This window comes from Stenella coeruleoalba (genome assembly GCF_951394435.1).
Source record: "Stenella coeruleoalba genome assembly, chromosome: 14".
Lineage (NCBI taxonomy): Eukaryota > Metazoa > Chordata > Mammalia > Artiodactyla > Delphinidae > Stenella > Stenella coeruleoalba.
The window spans coordinates 16,287,997-16,307,374 of NC_137160.1; the positions used below are offsets into that span (position 1 = coordinate 16,287,997).

The 19,378-nt window shown below is 47.0% G+C and overlaps 1 protein-coding gene across 2 annotated transcripts in view; it reads left to right on the forward strand.

Moving 5' to 3' along the window:
* ALPK2 (alpha kinase 2) overlaps nt 1–19,378 on the forward strand; it is a 152,323-nt gene that overhangs the window by 42,726 nt on the left and 90,219 nt on the right. For both annotated transcript variants that reach the window (XM_079943519.1, XM_079943520.1), the window contains exon 3: nt 79–196. The gene's annotated coding sequence lies outside the window, so the exon portion shown is untranslated. The remainder of the gene's footprint in view (nt 1–78; nt 197–19,378) is intronic.

Below are 19,378 nucleotides of genomic sequence, written 5' to 3' on the forward strand. Positions count from 1 at the left end.
TTCTTATTCATAGCTTTATGATTTTTTTTCCTAAAGATGCTTCACATAATAAGAATATTCTTATTTCTTTATCATCAGGTCAGCCCAAGCCAGAGGTAACTTCGTATAAGAATGGTCAAACCATAGATGAGTGTGGCATTGTCTCCAGTTGTGAATTCTTTGAGAATCAATATATTCATCTGTTACATCTCTGTTGGTAAGTGGATGTGCCTCTGTGAACTTGTTCACTAAGATACCCATGTTCTGTCACGTGCTGGTTACTATGAGGTAAGGCCAAAAGATTGGCTCCTGTTTGGTTTTTGAGTTCTGCTGGATGCGATTAGCAGTCATCAAACAAGGCATCCAGCAGTGACTCTGCTGAGCTCTGCCTGGTAACTCATCACACTCCTCTAATTTGCTGTCATTGATGGAATTACAACTTTATCTAGAATTTTACTCAAGGTGGCCCAGCCATTTGCATTCATTGAATGGGCTCTTCATTTAATCTTATTCTCTCTGGAAAGTTAAGAAGCTTCATGGGATTTCAGCATCTGTCACGGAACATTTCTTGTGTAAGAATGGAAGGAAGGAGAAGTGATGGACCCTGACCCCATAGCAAGTTGGTGGTGGAGTTAAGGCTAGAAACTGTGCCTCCTGGCTTGGTTTGAGGAAGTAGCGTGGTCCAGTATAGTGGTTTCTCATTCTTTTTCGTTCCCGCAAGAACTATGTGTTTGGATGAAATCAGGAAGCTCCATGTGTGAAGTAGAGAAATGAAAACTCCTCTGGTTGAAGCTGGCTGGGGAGTCTGTGCTCTTGGTCCCCAGTGCTGCTGGATTGATCTTCATGTCACTTGTGGTGGCTCTGAGGAGACTGAGGTCTGCAGAGCATGGTATGAAAATGACTGGTAGGCATGGATGTGTGTACATAGCCTCGGAGCTGAAAATAACAAAGTGAAGACTTGGGTTTGCATTTTAGTTCTGCCGTTTTCTGGCTGTGTGACCTTAGCCAGTTACTTAACCTCTCTGAAACTCAATCTCTTCGTCCCTAAAATGGTGGCTGAGAGAATTAAATGATTTAGTGCTTGTAAAAGGCTTGTTATAGAGTAGTTGCTAATAAAAGCTTTCTTATCTCCTCATCTATGCCTTTGTTTCAAAGTAAGGTCAGAGGTCATTTTACCATGGTTGAAATGCCTGACTCAACTGGCTTATGGCATATCAACCTGATAATTCCAGACATCCGTTTATTCATTCATTATTTACTTTTTAAATTATATTCATCAAGCAGCTACTATACGGCAGGCATGTTGCTTAATGCCGGGGTTGAAGTGAACAATGTGAACACTGTCTGCACCCTCATGAAACCTCAAGTCCATCAGGGAAGACAAGTGGTAAACAAGTCATGCCCGCGTGCTCCAATAGACTGGGAAGCAGCCCAGCTGCCACGGCTGCCCCTCAGCCATGGATTGGACTTCCTGCCTCTTCATTCCAATTTTGCCAAGGCCTTCCCCACTCTCCTCTTTACCCCATTCACCTTAGAATCTACCTGTACAGCTCACAGGCAATTCTAGTTACCCATGGATCTGGTACCCAGCCTCAAACATCCTCTTCTCCTTTGCACAGTCCCCGCTTTGGGTGCTTATTTACTTCTCAGGATTAATGATTGTTCAGTAGACTGTGGGCCTCCTAAAGGCAGGAACCCTCTCTGTTTCACATTAATACATTATCTGTCTATCTATCTATCTATCTATCTCTATCTATCTATCCATCCATCTCAAATATATATTTGTTGTTGTAGTTGTGGTTGTTAGTTTGCTTAGATCAGCATTGGCAAGTTTTTCTGTAAAGGGCCAGATGGTAAATATTTTAGGCTTTGAAGGCCAGACGGTCTCTGTCACAACTCCTCAGCTTTGCCAGCATGGTGCTAAAGCAGCCACACACACAGACACACACACACAGACACACACACACAGACACACACACGAAAGCATGGTTGTGTTCCAATAAAACTTTATTTATAGAAGCAGTTGGGGGCCAGGTTTGGCTTGTGGACCATAGTTTGCAACCCCTGGTCTAGATGGCAAGATCCTTGAGAATATACACAGAGTGCTTGTATATCTTCTGCTCTTCCCTTGTTCCTCTGAGCATGCAATACATATTTCTTGATTGACTCATTTGGGGCTTACACTAAGCTAAAATAGTATACTCACGTTTTAGCCAGAAGGGAAGCTTAGTGTGTATTCTTTTACTGATGAGATACCATTTAGGAATTGAGACTTGCTATTGTTATTTGTTTTTTTATAGAGGACCAGGAATATAGGCAAACCCAACATCTGTAGGGTGTTAAGGAAGTTAAGAAGTAGCCATGGTGAAGCCCCAGGGTCAGGTGGGCAGGTTACATGGGAGAGGCCAACACAGGAAAGAGAAACTTAGCAAGGGAGCTAGTGCTGTGGAAGGGGCAGGGGGTCCTCATTCTCTGCTCTGAAGTCCAGCAGGGCAGTGGTTTATCGTAAAAATGAAAGGTTAAATGTGACAGAATGCACTCTTTCCAAGTTCCTGGCCTGCCCTTTTGAAAAGTAGACCCCTACTGGGAAAAAGTATTCAGTCCTAAGGCAAGGAGAATGGTAGGGCAAGATAACAAAAGATGTGACTGCATTCTTTTCTGCTTAGTAGTAAATATGTGGGATACTAATAATTTTTAAAAGTTCGGGCTTTCTACACTAGTAGTTCTGAGCTGTAGCTGCCCATGAGCAGGGCAATAAAACCCACTAACGCTTGTCCTTCACCCTTGACAAAGTCAGTCCCCAGCCCAGGTGATTGTAATGTGTTGTCCAAGATGCAAAATACTTTACACCCGAAAACATTCATCTGCAAAGTAGTTTGACTTCTACCCGTTTATTAAGTGCTGGTTAAGAAAATGGGTGGGATGTTGTGCAAATGTCTTTCAAAGACTGAAAGTGAGCTGTTAGTTACGATATTAGTCTTGAATTTTCTTGCCATTATCAATGCACCATAAATCACCTGATTAGCTCATAGTTTCCCAAAGAAAAGTACTTTGCTTCACCTACCTGGGTTTAGTCCTTCAGTCATTAAGTCTGAGTTCTTAGATATTTGAAATCTCCTGTTTCTGTGTTTCCCAGCTTTTTCTGGTTTAATAAACCTGATCTGCAGTTCTGCTTTGAGGCCAAGAGCCCTGCTTCCGTATTTATCCACATTCTTCATCTTGCCTCTTTCCTCAACCAGGTAGCACCTCTTCCCCCGTCCTTCCTGCGTTCTCCTCCTCATACCACCCTAATCTCGTACTTTGGGCAAATGACACTACTTGGAGAGATTGATCAGTGCTGTTGTGACCTTTCCATTACCACAGGTCAAGTGTGCTTGGCAGACAAAAGACATGGAAAGCCAAGAAAGCATTCCAAGAGAGAGAAACATCAATGATGACAGTACGGTTTGCACTGTAGCGTGAAATTTTTTTTTTCCCCTAAAGACATAGGGGTCGGGAGGAGGGGAAGAAAATGCAAATATTGATAGATGTTTTCTACCTCATAGTGAAAGCAAGTCACGAGGACGTGTATACAAATGGGGAACTGTGGTCTCTTATGAACACAATTTAAAGACAGGCAGCAAAGCAACAGATACAAATCTGTCCAGGAACCCACACCTAGAGAGAGATACTCCTCTCCGCAGCAAGGAGGCCTCTTTGGATGGTCACGGTCACGTCCACCAGTGCTGAGAGTGAGCCCAGGTTACAAGTGAGGCAGAAAGGAGGGAGGCGAGGGGGGTGGCCAGGGCAGGAGTTCCGACAGGGTTAGAGGGATGGAGAAGCAGCCCTTTTTTTTTTTTTTTTTTTTTTTTTTGCAGTACGCGGGCCTCTCACTGTTGTGGCCTCTCCCGTTGCGGAGCACAGGCTCCGGATGCGCAGGCTCAGCGGCCATGGCTTACGGGCCCAGCCGCTCCACGGCATGTGGGATCTTCCCGGATCGGGGCACGAACCCGTGTCCCCTGCATCGGCAGGCGGACTCTCAACCACTGCGCCACCAGGGAAGCCCAAGCAGCCCCTTTTGATCTCTCGTCAGCTCAGCCCTGGCATTGGCTGGGCTGGAGGCGGACCCTGCAGAAGGCCTGGTGGGAACAGTGGCCGGGAGAACTGCACGGTCATCGCAAGCCAGTCTGCTCATATGAGTATGGGTTGCACAGGGTGCCCCAAATTCGTGTTCACCTGGAACCTCAGAAAGTGACCTTGTTTGGAAATAGGGTCTTTGCAGATGTAATTATTTAAATGAAGATGAGATCATACTTAGATTAATATGGGTCCTGACTGGTATCCTTATAAAGAGAGAAAACTGAAAACTGGTGTCCTTATAAAGACACAGATGGAGTGTGAAAACAGCCACGTGAAGACAGGCAGAGATTGGGGCGATGCAGCTGTGAGGTGCGAAAAGCCCAGGATTGCCAGCGGCCACCCGAGGCTGCGAAGGGGCAAAAGGAGAGATTCTTCCAGAGAGCCTTCAGAGGGAGCTGAAGACCTGCTGAGACCTTGATCTTGGACTTCTGGCCTCCAGAACTGGGAAGGAATAACTTTTTGTTTTATGCTGTTCTCTTTGCGGTAGCTTGTTATGCCGGCTCTAGGAAACTGATACGTGGTGTGTCTGAGCATTCTAAAAAAATGCTATTTACCTACCTTGGCATAGGGCTGACCAGCTTTACCTGATAACATAGAGCTGGTTCCCAAGAAGATAGCAGCTGAGTTCATCCAGGCCACCTGGGAGGCATCTGTGGTCAAAGGGCAAAGAACGTTTTTCCAACTCTACCATAACTGGGTATTTATTCAAGATTTTGAAGGAAAAAAAATCAATATGAAAACTTCCTGGGTCACTTATGTTTATGCCCCCAGGGAACATCTGGCCATGTCTGGAGACATTTCTTTTTTTTTTTTTTTTTTTGGCGGTACGCGGGCCTCTCACTGCTGTGGCCTCTCCCGTTGCGGAGCACGGGCTCCAGACGCGCAGACTCAGCGGCCTTGGCTCACGGGCGCAGCCGCTCCGCAGCATGTGGGATCTTCCCGGACCGGGGCATGAACCCGTGTCCGCTGCATTGGCAGGCGGACTCTCAACCACTGCACCACCAGGGAAGCCCTGGAGACATTTTTGATTGTCACAGCTGGGAAGGGGTGCTACTGGCATCCGGGGGGTAGAGGCCAAGGAGGCTGCTGAATGTTTGACATTGCCCAGGGCAACACCCCACAGCAAAGAACCAGCCATTCTATAATGCCAGTAGTGCTGAGGTTGAGAAACGGTATAATAAACCACCACAAAACAAAACAGAGGGCCCTGCACCAGCAGCAGCTGATTATTTCTCACGAATCTGTGGGCTGGCAGTGGTTCTCCCCCTGGAGTTGCCTGGCCCACTCATGCTCACTCATGGACTTGAGTCAGTCTGGGGATTGGCCGGGCTGGAAGGTCCAAGATGGTCTCACCAACAGGTCTGGTAGTTGATGCTGGCTGTTGGCTGGGCCACCTCAGTTCTCCTCCACGTAGACTGTTACCCTCCAGTTGGCTGGAACTGGCTTCCTATGTGTCGGTCTCAGGGGAGCAATCCAGGAGAAAGCTGCAAGCCCTCCTGAGCTCCTTCACAACACCATCCCCACCACGTCCCCTGGGCCAGAGCAAGTCACAGGGCCAGACCAGATTCAAGAGGCAGGAAGAGAGAGGCCACCTCTTAAAGAGTGGAGCAGGAATGTCACATTGCAGCAGGGTGTACATAACTGGGTGAGAGGAATTAGTGGGCGCATTTTGTAATCTACTGTACCCTTAAGAGTTTAAAATAAGCTTTGCTGCTTGTGAGCTGTGTGGCATTGAGCAAGCCAGTTAACTTCTCTGAGCTTCAGTTTCTTCATCCGTAAAATGAGTGTTTGTGATGATGTATTGAGATGATTCACGCAAAATGATCAGCGAAGTGTGCAGATCAGTGCAACAAGTATTCGTTGTTACTAATTATCACTTCCTGAAAGTCTTGTGTTCCCAGAATTACTCTGAAAGAATTACTCTGTCCTAGCATATAATACCAGGTGTGTTTAGAGCCAGAATAATTTTATATGAATAGTTTTGAAAATGTTAGAATCAATGGAGAATTTTGAAAGACAAGAAGGAAATGGATATTTAATAGGAGAGCTGTAACCCAGACACAGGGTTGAAGATGTTTTTGTCATACGTGTTTATACTCCAAACCCTGTTTGGATGGTTTTTAGAAGGTGGAATCTGTGATTTTCGTGACGTCTCGGCCTTTTCAGTTATTCCTCACATCTGGATGGACAGACAGACGCCAGGAGTCTGATACTATGTATAAAATAGATAACTAATGAGAACCTACTGTATAGCACAGGGAACCCTACTCAGTGCTCTGTGGTGACCTAAATGGGAAGGAAATCTAAAAAGGAGGGGATATATGTAGACGTATAGCTGATTCACTTTGCTGTACAGCAGAAACTAACACAACATTGTAAAGCAACTATACTCTAATAAAAATTAACTTAAAAAAAAAAGAAAGGTAGCTTAGTTTGGCAGTGTTTTTCCTCTCTGCTATTTGCCCCTTGGAGGATAAAATATAATTAACACGTTTGATCAAGGACCCACTGGGTAGAAATAAAGATGACTGAATCTTGCTATGTCTTGGCTAAGAGGGAAAAGGCATTTCATCCAAGGTCAGAAAGCATTTTGTGAACTTCGTGTTCCCGTGAGCTTAAGTAGGTGTCACAAGTCTTAAGGAGGAGTGGTAGAGCTTTCTGGCACCAGGAAGGCCTCTGTGTTCCCAGCACGGAGCTGGGACGGGCTCCTGCGGCATTCTTCCTGAATGAATTCAGCAGATACGCTTTGTGGCCATTCCTCAGACCACTGCCTGGAACATTTCTGGAGTGAGTCCCAAGGGTGTGACAAGAAACACCCATTTGGTCCCCAGGATGATAGGTCCGTGCTGATAATTGCTGCTCATCGCCACATTCCGGTTTTAACTTTGGTAGGTAAGTGTCTCAGTGGAGTGGATGGTGATGGGAACCACGCCATGGGACACTCAGCTTTTCCTGTGTGCTCGCTCATCCTTTCCTGGGGACCAGACTTGGGCAGTTGCTCCCACCATGGTGCTGACTCTCAGGGCAGATCTATGCTAGTCTGGGGGCAGGTGACAGGTCAGTCCCTGAGCCCCTCCCCAGATGGTGGGACAGCCAGAGAAAGATGCACTAGTCACTGGAAATTGGACACACGCTGAATGGCTCGGGAAAGGCCATTCCATTGACACCTTCTGAGAACTTAGAGAGGACCAATAACATGAGGGAAGTTCTTGGGCCAACTGGGGTTCAGTCTCACTTTGTAATCACAGAATCATGGGCTGACATTTCTGAGACTGAAAAGATAGTGAGAGAGAGAAAGTGGGGGTCGGGGTGGGGAGAGAGGACAAGCTCTCTGGTGTCTCTTCTCATAAAGGCACTAATCCTGTCACGAAAGCCCCACCTAATCACCTCCCAAAGGCCCCGTTTCCAAATACCATCATATTGGGAGTTAGGGCTTCAACATATAAATTTTAGGGGGACATAGTTCAGTCTACAGGATTGCCCCAGATATGGAAGGTGTCCCAGCCACGTTCAGGGACAGGCTTGGACCAGGCCAGTGGGGGTATATGGGGGACCACTGGTTAAGGATCAGAGATTTGGGCTTCCCTGGTGGTGCAGTGGCTAAGAATACGTTTGCCAATGCAAGGGACAAGGGTTCGAGCCCTGGTCCAGGAAGATCCACATGCCACAGAGCAGCGAAGCCCTGCGCCACAACTACTGAACCTACACTCTGGAGCCCGTGAGCCACAACTACTGAGCCCACGTGCCACAACTACTGAAGCTCATGTGCCTAGAGCACATGCTCTGCAACAAGAGAAGCCACTGCAATAAGAAGCCCGTGCACCGCAACGAAGAGTAGCCCCCGCACGCCGCAACTGAAGAAAGACTGCGCAGCTACGAAGACCCAGCACAGCCAAAAATAAATAAATTAAATAAATAAATTTATTTAAGAAAAAAAAGAATCAGAGATTTGCAGCACTCTGCGAGGCCATGTGTAGATACTTACAAGGGCTGGCTCCAGAGTCATAGCGCCCAGGTTCAAGTGTCAGCCTCTTAATTGGGCATGTAGCTTAGCTTCTATCTGCCTCAGTTTCTATATCTGTAAAGTGGGAATAATAACAGTATCTACCTTGCAAGGCTGGGGGAAGATGACCTGAGATAATACAGGTAAGGTTTTTAGAACAGTGCCTGTTACTTAGCAAATGCCAGGTAAATGTTCACTCTTTTTACCCTGAGGTCTTTTGTGATTTGTTTGACACAGTTAGTCACTCTCAGTCATAAGAGTTTGAAAGTGCAATCAGGCTGCCTGCCCGTTTCAGAGAAGATGAGGTCAAGCAGATCTTGGAATTCTTGAGTGAGAATCTTAGTGCAGATTCCAGAGCTGGTATAGTGTGACCACTGCTTATATAGGTGTTAACAAGCCAGGCTCCGTCCAAAGACATGGACTCTACCCAGGTAGGCAGGACAGATGCAAGACTGTATGTGAAGCTTGGGGCAATGATTCAGTCCAGATCTTGAAGTATTAACTCAGTTCTGAGCCATTACTGAGCTCCAGTGTTACTCAGGCCCACAGGGCCTTTTCCCTTGCTCTTCCCTCTACCTGGAATGTTCTCTCCCCAGATAACCCCATGGCCAATTCTCTTACTGCCTTCAGGTTTCTGCTCAAAATCACCTGCTCACTGAGACCTTCTCTGACCAGCCATCTGGTCAGAAAAAATAGCACTCACGGGCTTCCCGGGTGGCACAGTGGTTAAGAATCTGCCTGCCAATGCAGGGGACACAGGTTTGAGCCCTGGTCCGGGAAGATCCCACATGCCGCGGAGCAACTGAGCCCGAGCGCCGCAACTATTAAGCCTGCGCTCTAGAGCCCATGAGCCACAACTACTGAGCCCGTGCACCACAAGTACTGAAGCCCGCGTGCCTAGAGCCCGTGCCGCGCAACAAGAGAAGCCACCTTAATGAGAAGCCCGTGCACTGCAACAAAGAGTGGCCCCCGCTCGCCGCAACTAGAGAAAGCCCGCGTGCAGCGACGAAGACCCAGCACAGCCAAAAAAAAAAACAAAACGAAACAAAATAGCACTCCCTGCCTGCCCCCAGCGTACCCTGCCTTCCTTATCTTGCTTTCCTTTTCATGTAGCATGTGACGTAATGTATGTGTGTGTACACACACACATTTAACAGCTTTGCGTAAGTATGATGCATATACAGTGAACTCTGTGCATTTAAAGTGTTCAGTTCGGTGAGCTTTGACACGTGCACACACACATGGAACCATCACCGCCACCAAGAGAGTGGACACATCTGTCCCCTCAAAAGATCTCTCGATGCCCCTTTGCAACCCCACTTTCCTGCCCTCTCTGTCTACCCATCCTCACACAACAACTGATCTGCTTTCGGTCACTGGAGACTAGTTTGTCTTTTCTAGAGTTTGTATATATATGAGGTCGTGGAGCATGTAGTCTTTTGTAGCTGGCTTCTTTCGCTTCCACGTAATTATCTCGAGAGTAACCCGTGTCATCTGGTGTGTCAGTGCTTCATTTCTTTCATGGCTGAGCAGTGCTTCTCAGTTTCATGGTTTGGATCTAGCAGAGTTGTTATTCCGTTGATGGACACTTGGGTTATTTCCTGGCATGGTATATATTTATTTGTATTTTTCTTTGTCGTGAGTTTCCCCCAACTGGAAGGTAAGTTCCATGGGAGCAGAAACTTGTCTGATCTGTTCCCTGCTGGACCTCCAGTGGCCAGCGCCCTCTCAACAGGAATTCGATAAAGAGTTGTGGGTTGAATTAGGCAATGCATATAGTGCTTTTGTTATATTCTTTACTGAGTCCTGATCTGAGGGGAGAGGAAAGAGCTGCTGGGGTTCAGGACACGCTACCCCCAAATATGGTACCTTGGCATATGGAAGATCTTAAGTTGAGGGAATTTTTTTAAATGGAAGAAGCAGGAGGATCACTCTGACCTTCTCCCCTCGCCTTTCTTCCCTGAAACAGGTCCTAAAACTCCCCTGTGAAAGGTGTGTCCCCTGTACCAGGAGGAGGGAAGGCCTTGAGATGGGGAAACTGGAGCCAAGAACTCTGTACAAACAAACCTTGTTAAACTCCCCCTTCTCTTCCTGTTACCTCTTCACCATTTACCACCCACAGCCCAAACCCTTCGTCTTGTCAGTTCTTCACAAATTTATTGTTTCTGCGTCTAAAAGGTCTAAAAGCTTCCTACTCTGGTCACTTCTTTGGGTCTTCATTCTCTTGTGAAGGCTCCACGTACATGTACAAATTCAATGGACTTCGTATGTGTTGCTCCTGTTCATCTGTGCTTGTCAGTTTAATTTCTCCTCCCCCATAGAGCCATTCTCCGGACAGCCACCTGAACCCCGGGGGAAGGATCTGAATTATGGTGGCTTCTTGGTGGTCAGCCTGCTGGCACTGTAGTGGCTGTGCTGCTGAAGGGGTTGGGAAGGTGGGGAATAATGTTAAAAGGCCTCCTGCAGGAGCTGTAGGCCAAGGCCACCATGTCAGTGGCTCCTTGTTACCCATTAAGCTGCAGGGAGCCTGAGTTTCTGGTCACTCTGTGGCTGCCCCCTTTCTGGCCACGTCATTCCCCACTCCCTGGGCCGCTGCCCCAGTGGGCTGGGAATGCTTCCTCCTTGCCAACCCTGCCTAGCCTTCCCCCAGCATGGGCCTGCTCCCCCCGGCCCCGTGCCAGCGCCCTGCTGTCCTGTCTGCTGCCAGCACCGGGCCTGCTCACCCAGTGGGCCCAGGAGATGGGAGCGAGGCTGAGGTGCAATGAGGTGGCCCGGTGAAGATGTCTAAGAGGTTCACAGCTAGCGCCAAGGCTTCTACGACAGAGCAGCAGGCAAAGAGAAGCAATTAAATTGTGATGGGTTTCTTCCCTGACCACAGTCTCCAAGGCTGCTTTTGAGAGAGAAGTTCTTGGGTCTGGTTTTGCACGTTCCCCCCTGCCTGGGTCGAGCAATTCGATTTTTAAAAAAGCAAAACCAACCTGAACAGCTACTGAGTTCCATGGTGGGGGGAAGCTGCTGGGCGTTTACTGGGGACCCCTAACCACCAGTCAAGTGGCAGATGCTATTTTTCTGAGAATTTAATAAAGGGACCTTCACTCTTCATAGATAACGGCAGAGCCATGGAGCTGGAAGCGACTCCAAGACCTTGTCGCTCAGAGTTGATTTCCCCTGGAGCCTTGTTAGAATGCCAGAGTTCCAGCCCTCACCCCGACTGGCAAATCAGATTCAGCATTTTAACGAGATCCCAGGCGATCTGTGTGCACAGTAACGTATGAGAGGCCCTGCTCTACGGATTACCCCGCTTCTGGCTATACATTACTCCTGGGGAGCTCTTAAAAAATGCTGAGGGGCTTCCCTGGTGGCGCAGTGGTTGAGAGTCCGCCTGCTGATGCAGGAGACGCAGGTTCGTGCCCCGATCCGGGAAGATCCCACATGCCGCGGAGCAGCTGGGCCCGTGAGCCATGGCCGCTGAGCCTGCGCGTCTGGAGCCTGTGCTCGGCGACGGGAGAGGCCACAACAGTGAGAGGCCCGCGTACCGCAAAAAAAAAAAAAAAAAAAGAAAAGCTGTCAGAAGCTCAGCACTTTTGTGCCAAATGGAAGCCAGGAAACCACTCCCCGGACGAGGCCAGGCTGAGATCCCTCCTCTGCCATCCACTTACTGGCTCCCCTACGTCCTTTGCTAGGTACCCGGAGCTAACGTTCATTTAGCTCAGCGCTATCTGAGCCCTGACTGCTCATCACAGTTACCTGGGAGGCTTAAAAAACACCAACGGCAAAGCCCTTCACCCTGAGATGCTGCTTAATTGATTTTTTGGGGGGGGGGCCGTGGCACTGGTATATTTTTCCCTCTTTTATTTATTTTTTATTTTTTTTGCGGTACACGGGCCTCTCACTGTTGTGGCCTCTCCCGTTGCGGAGCACAGGCTCCGGACGCGCAGGCCCAGCGGCCATGGCTCACGGGCCCAGCCGCTCCGCGGCATGTGGGATCCTCCCGGACCGGGGCACGAACCCGTGTGCCCTGCATCGGCAGGCGGACTCTCAACCACTGCGCCACCAGGGAAGCCCCCCTGTTTTAAATAGATTATTTTTTCGAGCAGTGTTAGGTTCACCGCAAAATGGAGCCGAAAGCACAGTTTCCATATCTACCCGCTGTCCCCAACGCAGACTCTCCCGCTGTCTGCGTCCCCCATGAGACTGGGATGTTTGTTACAACTGATGAGCCTCCACCGACACGTCGTTACCAGCCAGAGTCCAGGGTTTACATCAGGGCTCACTCTCGGCATCGTACAACCTATGGGTTTGGGACAATGTGTAGTGACATCTATCCACCAATATAGTATCATACAGAATTGTTTCACCGCCCTAAAAATCTTCTGGCACTGATATTTTTTTTATAAGCACTCCAAGGGATTCTAGGGTTCAGCCAGAGCTGGGAACTACCGATTTAGAGCTTCGTGTGCGCCAGGTCCTGCTTTAAGCACTTTACAGGAGTGAACTCGCATAATCCTCATGTCACCCCCTGGCGTAGGCCTATTTATTGTCCTGAGCCACTCAGTAGCTTGTCCAGTATGACATGGTGGACGGGCAGCATGTGAACCCAGGCAGGCTTGCCGCTAAGTCTGTCCCTTACCCGTTATACACTGTACTGACTTCGTAGCCCGCTTCCCCGATCTGCTCAGAACTGCACCTGAGTGAAGAGGAAAAGTAGAATTTCCCTGGCGCTTCTCTCCTGAGCAGAATTCTGTACTTCCAACCCACAGTGCCTATCCTTCAGGGCCCTCTCCCCACACAGCTCAGTTCTTCTCTGTCCCTTACACATGACCTGCTTGTTCCAGCTCCGATACATCTGCCGGGAATGCCCTCGCCTCGTCCCCATCTAGCCAAAGTCTAATCCTCCCCTCTGGGCTCAGGTTACCCGCTCTGGCTCCGTTCCCTGAGATCCAGGCCACCCTGACCTCTCCCCTCCAATCCACCAGAAGCGCTCACTGCCTCAGCTGTGCCTTTTGGAATATGATGACACTGGAGTTTGCAAATCACATGCTGCTCCCTGCTTAATACCTGAAAATCTTATCTCTCAGCAAAATTGGTAGCTCCCCCAGGGAAGGAAACAAGTCTTTTTCCACCCATTTTTTTCTCTCCCTTTTCAAGTCCCATGCAGTGTGCCGGGCATATGTGGTCGTAGGTCCAACAGGACACATGGGAGGATGGGGTGTTCCTGCTTAGCAGAGGCCTCAGGAGAGTGGGAGCACACCTTCCTCACCCTGGTACCCTGTGCAATGTGGTGAGCATCTCACAGAATGATTTCCACTCTTCCCTAAATGACTGCGCTGATCTGCTTCCCAGTGAATTGGAGCCTGAGGTCCAAACCCTTCAGTCTGGGATGGAAAATCGTTCACCCTCTGGGCCCTGCCCACCTCCTGGTGGGCGACTCTTCGTCCTCACTGGCCTGGGTCCACCCCACTTTCTGCCTGTGGTTTGGCGTAAATATTAATTGCATCCCTCCTCACTCTCTAAAGCGTCCTGCTTCAACAGTAAATCATGCAGTTGCCCTAACTTTCAGCTCAGCACTCCGCCGGCTTCCAAATGAAGCATGGTTTGTTGTTTTCCGTGAGGGCCCAGAGCTTTCCCACCTCCTCTCACCTTTGGCCGTTCCTTCTGCCCGGAGTGATCAGCCCCCTTCCCAACCTCAGGCGTGTACCAGCTTTCCTGCCAGAATCCTACTGTGTATTTCCTAGACCTGCTTCAGCTTTCAAGTTCCCAGGACACCATTTTCATGTGCCAGCCCCCTCCCCCCAAATTTCTATAATTGGTCTGATTTTTAATGGTTAGCACGTACTGTCCTGTACTGGAGCTGCTTATATAGACACCTCGTTTCCCTTATTGGGTGGGGAGCTCCTGAGGCGGGCGTAGGAATTTAACAACTTTATCTTCCATACAGCAGCTAACTCAGTGCCTTACACGTGGGAGATATTTCTTCTTTTTTTTAGTTGTGTAACTTAAGAGAGTCGCGTCTTCTTTGGACCTCAGTTCCAAAATCTGTAAAATAAATCATCTCTGTATCAGTCAGGGTCTAACCAGAAAGACAGCAACCAAGCATTAAATGCAGGGTTACACAGGTGATGGAGCCAAACAGGCGGATATATTCCCATATCCTTCACGCTATTTCTGGTTGCTAGTCTGTTCCAGCTATTTGGCTGTTCTTATGGTCATAATCTGTGTGTGTGTGTGTGTGTGTGTGTGCTAGTGGTGGTGTAGTATAGTGAAGACAGAGATCTTATAATACTGTTCATTTTTTTTTTTTTTTTTTTTTTTGCGGTACGTGGGCCTGTCACTGCTGTGGCCTCTCCCGTTGCGGAGCACAGGCTCCGGACGTGCAGGCTCAGCAGCCATGGCTCACGGGCCCAGCCGCTCCGCAGCATGTGGGATCCTCCCGGACCGGGGCACGAACCTGTGTCCCCTGCATCGCCAGGCGGACTCTGAACCACTGCGCCACCAGGGAAGCCCCTGTTCATTTTTATTAGGGGAATTTGCAGCTAAAATCCCTAGCTGCAAATTTGTTTTGCATTTGTTTTCCTTTTGATCAATTTCTTGAACCTAATATGGTTTTTGACAGTTTTGTTCAGTTTCATAGTTGCTATTGGAAAAGGGGATTTACTAACTTCTTCCTCTGCCATATCTGGAAGTCCCCATATTCATTGATTTTTGAGTGTTGATCCAGCCTTGTTTTTCTCAGATAACCTCACTTGTTTAGAATGTATACATTTTTCTAAATATTGTGGATTTGGCTGGCTAATATTTTTAAGGACTTTTGCTGATATTGGGTAGTGAGGTCCCCCAGAGATTAGCATCATCAGGAAGCCGCCATCCCCTATCTGCAGAGACAAAGGGAGGCGGCAGGGCTACCAGTTCCGGATGGGCCTGTCCTGTAGGACCTGGAGCTACAGGAGGGTAGAAATGCCTGCTAGAAATGCCACCTGAAGCTGGCTTCTCATGTCTTCCCACCCTCCCATCTCCTGCCTTCTTTTGGTCAAATGCAGCAGAAAGCTGGTGGTCCTGGGAGCTGGGGAGATGCAGCCTCCAGGGGCCAACTCTGTGATACAGAGCAAAAGAGGGGACGCGGTGGGCAGAGTGGGTGGGAGGTAGGCAGTCCCTGGAGCAGCACAGCCCAAAGGACCCCTTCAGCTCTCCAGGTGTGCGGCTCAGTACATCTGTCGGATAAATAACTAAATAAATTGGTACATGTACCAGGAATCTCCTCATCAGGTTTGAAATACGTCCAGCTGCTTATGGAAAATTTCAAGAAATTCTGTGTGTTTCTAGTGTTGGAATTCTTCCATCTGTATAATAAATATAGCTTTGGGGCATATAAGGGGCTTGCTTATTCCTTTAGTTATTCTGAATAAGTCAATTTATAAAATGGATAGCAGCAGTTAGGCAAGTCATAAAATACAGACACTTAGTGTCAGAATATATTATGACCCTCACCAGGTGCTGTGACTGCATAGAGGACGAGGATGTCATCATGTAAGTATTTATTGAGCCCAGCCTCTCCCCTTCATGCTGCATGGCCAGGCATGGCTCAGGGAGGGGGCAGGGAGACACTGCAGACTGCTTGTTCCCAGATCTTGTTTTCTTCCACTGGAAGGTGGAATATGTAATAAAATAGAATAATATCTGAAATTCAGAGAGGATTCCAAATCTTACCTCTAGCCAGTAGTTTCAGCTTCCACTCCTATGAACTCTGTCTTCAGGGCTCCTGGCCAGATAGCACAGTTTGAGCGTCAGCAATTTTAACATTGTTGGGAGAGTTTTTTGGGGAGCAGGCAAATGACCTCCAGGAGACAAGAGGGGAAAGGAACAGCGACAGGAGCTGGGCTAATCTGCTCTTCAGTCCAGATGGGGAGCAGTAACTTATTTTATTTGTGCCAGTGGAATCATGAATAAATAAATGTATGAAATGATGCATTTGAAAACACAACACCCTTAGGGGATGATGCCGGTGATGGTGATGATGATGGTGACTGAAGTGTAGGGATTTAAAAGTGTATCCGGCAAGATGGGAATAAAGACACAGACCTACTAGAGAATGGACTTGAGGACATGGGGAGGGGGAAGGGTGAGGTGGGACGAAGTGAGAGAGTGGCATGGACATATATACACTACCAAATGTAAAACAGATAGCTAGTGGGAAGCAGCCACATAGCACAGGGAGATCAGCTCGGTGCTTTGTGACCACCTAGAGGGGTGGGATAGGGAGGGTGGGAGGGAGACTCAAGAGGGAGGGGATATGGGGATATATGTGTATGTATAACTGATTCACTTTGTTATAAAGCAGAAACTAACACACCATTGTAAAGCAATTATACTCCAATAAAGATGTTTAAAAAAATAAAATAAAATAAAAGTGTATCCGTTTGGATAGGTCTTTTGCACTGTTGCACTGGTAGCTAAAGAAAAAAATGATTGCATGTCTTTAATTGCACTTGTTACATTCTGTTCCCCAACCCCTGTCTTCATGTTCTTATTTTATAGCGTTATTAGTCCTATGGATACTTGCCCTGGGCTCTTAGTTCTCACTCACATTTATAACACTTGCTCACAAGGCACAAAACCATCCTAAGTCGGTGCGATCCCAAGGAACTTCTAGAATTAGCGCCCCTCCCCGCCTCCTGCCACCCCACCTGCACCCCAGCATGGATGGAAACCAGCCTCCTCCTTCCCAGGTCAACGTTTGGGTTAGCCCATTGTTTGCCACGATTGTTATCCACTGCTGCAGGCAGCCATGATGTTAAATTATCGCCTCTGAATTTTTTGGACAAATGCCCTCAGGGAAAATATTGTTCATGCTGGGTGAGCTCTGAATCAGGTCACAGAAAGACAGTCTCATGAGTGAGGTCTTCCAGGAAAGCACCAGACAGGTCAAATCGTGATGATTCCCTGGGAATGGGGCTTTGGAGTTGCTCCAACCCCGTTCTGCTTCCTTCAGTGGCTGCCAGGCTGCTAATTTTCACTGTGATTGTGGGCTCTTGGTTCCCGAGGCTGCCATGGAGCTAGGGATGGGGGGAGAGGACTAGGGCAAGTTAAACTGCAAAAAACTCACTGTTCTTACTGAGATTCAGCCATTTTTTGTTGAATAAATGCTACCTACATGGCCTTTGGCTGACGTTTAGAGCTCTGAAAAAGTTGATTCAGACAAATTTCGCCAGTGTTCTTGTTGCTTTTATAAAGGAGGAAACTTCCAGGCGTCCTTATTTCACAGTTTTTGCTGATGCCCTCCATCTTCTACCTCTACCATGCCATTTAGCACAGAATTGACTTACGTCATTATGATAAGTGAATATTTATATTATTAATTTAGAAATTTGGAAAACTTGTATCCTTCGTTATAAGCTTGATAGTTTCCCAATAGTTCAAAATTGTTCTTATACAATCAGTAGTAATATTAAGGAATGGGAATCTTAAACATATTGTATATTGAACCATATTAATATTTGGAGATGTTATGAACCAAGTTTTTCCAAATGACTAATACGTAATGTTACAAAATCATACATGGGTTAGAGATGTATGTAAAATACAATTTAGACCAATGGACTCTATGTAACAAGTATGAAAAATTCACTGGTATGGTTTCAGATTCCACATTGCAACTAATCTTTGTGTAGTATCAAAGAGGTTATCTGCAATCATATGAAAAGACCATTAAAATACTGCTTCCTTTTCCAACTACATATCTGTGTGAGGACAGAGTTTCCTCATACACTTCAACCCAAACAATGTGGTGTATCACATTGAAAACAGAAGCAGATACAAAACTCCAGCTGTTTTCTATTAAGCCACATGAAAAAATGTAAAGCAATACCACTCTTCCAATTTTACTTTGTTTTGGAAAAATATGGGTATTTTTCATAAAAATATGTTATTTATGCAAACATGTAATGAGTTAATTTTTGTTATTTTTGAAGGGATAAACAAATGTTTTTGATTTTTCTCAGTTTTAATTTTAATATGGTCAGCATTGATGGATATAACCTCCATAAACAAACGTTCTTTGAGCGTTCAATTATTTTTGAGGGTTTGAAGGGGTCCTGCTGCCAAAATGTTTGAGAACCTCTGGTTTAGGCTAATTCCAGACAGTTCAAGCTCAGAAGAAGCTCCATCTACTTAAGGTCCCATGCATCCCTTTTTCTCTGATATGGAAATGTTTAACTTAGAAAGAACCTAGAGTATTCAGGCAAGATTTTCACAGCAAAGTGGAAGAAGGCTGCTGTCTCCTTCAGGCAAAAGGAAAGGTATGCAAGGAGAGAATGCAATTAATTGTTCAGGGAAATTCTTCCAGGATGGTTTTGCATTCCTGTCGAATCACTGTGGGGCACACTCTGCCAGCATCTTGCAAAGATTCTAAACCCCCGATGCTACGTTCATACCATTTCAGCAGGTACCACTGAAGTCCCTTTTTTGCACTCCCTTTGTCCTCCTGGACCGCACCATACAGCTTGGCACAGAACTGACCCACAAAATCCTCTGAGAAATTTGCAGTATCTCCCCCCGGTAGATTTTGAGTCATTTGAGGGCTGGACATGATGTCTCCCCCATCTCCCTGACCCTTCTTCAGCTCTTACCATCATATTGGTTCATACTCTTGTTGTCAGTTGACCCATCAAGATGAAAACTTAGAAAGATTTTATTTGCAAATATGATCTCTCTCTACACGCTATCATTTCCCTTCTCTGAATGTCCGTTTTCTAACAGGATTCACAGAGCCAAGCAACAGAGTCAGAGGCTCTGGTTTCCTATCCGAGCTCCACCACTTACCTACTTTGTCACTTTGGGGAAATGGCTCCTTGGAGCCTCAGCTTTGCAGACAGGGAGCAGCTAGCACACTGTATAATAGAGGAGGTATTCAGCAAAGGCTGGGTTCCTTGCCCGATTTTCTCCACCTCCTTGTTAGGATGTTTAGAGATAATTACTAGGGCATGCCAACCGCCAACCGTAACTCTCTCAAAGGCACTTATTAGCCAGTGAGAAGTTAATTATACTTAATCCAGTTCCTTTTCCTCTTTAATGTACTCAGGATGACTTGTAAATCTTATATCCGCTAAAACACACGTTCCATAAAGTCCCACATTACTAAATCATAACATTTCCCGATCTGTTAATCTAGCCATTCAGAAGTTAAGTATATTTAATTCATTTATCTTCTCCATATTTTTCTCAACTTTGTTTTGTTTTCCCTCCTTGATTCTAGAGAATCATCTCTTATTTCCTCCTTTATTG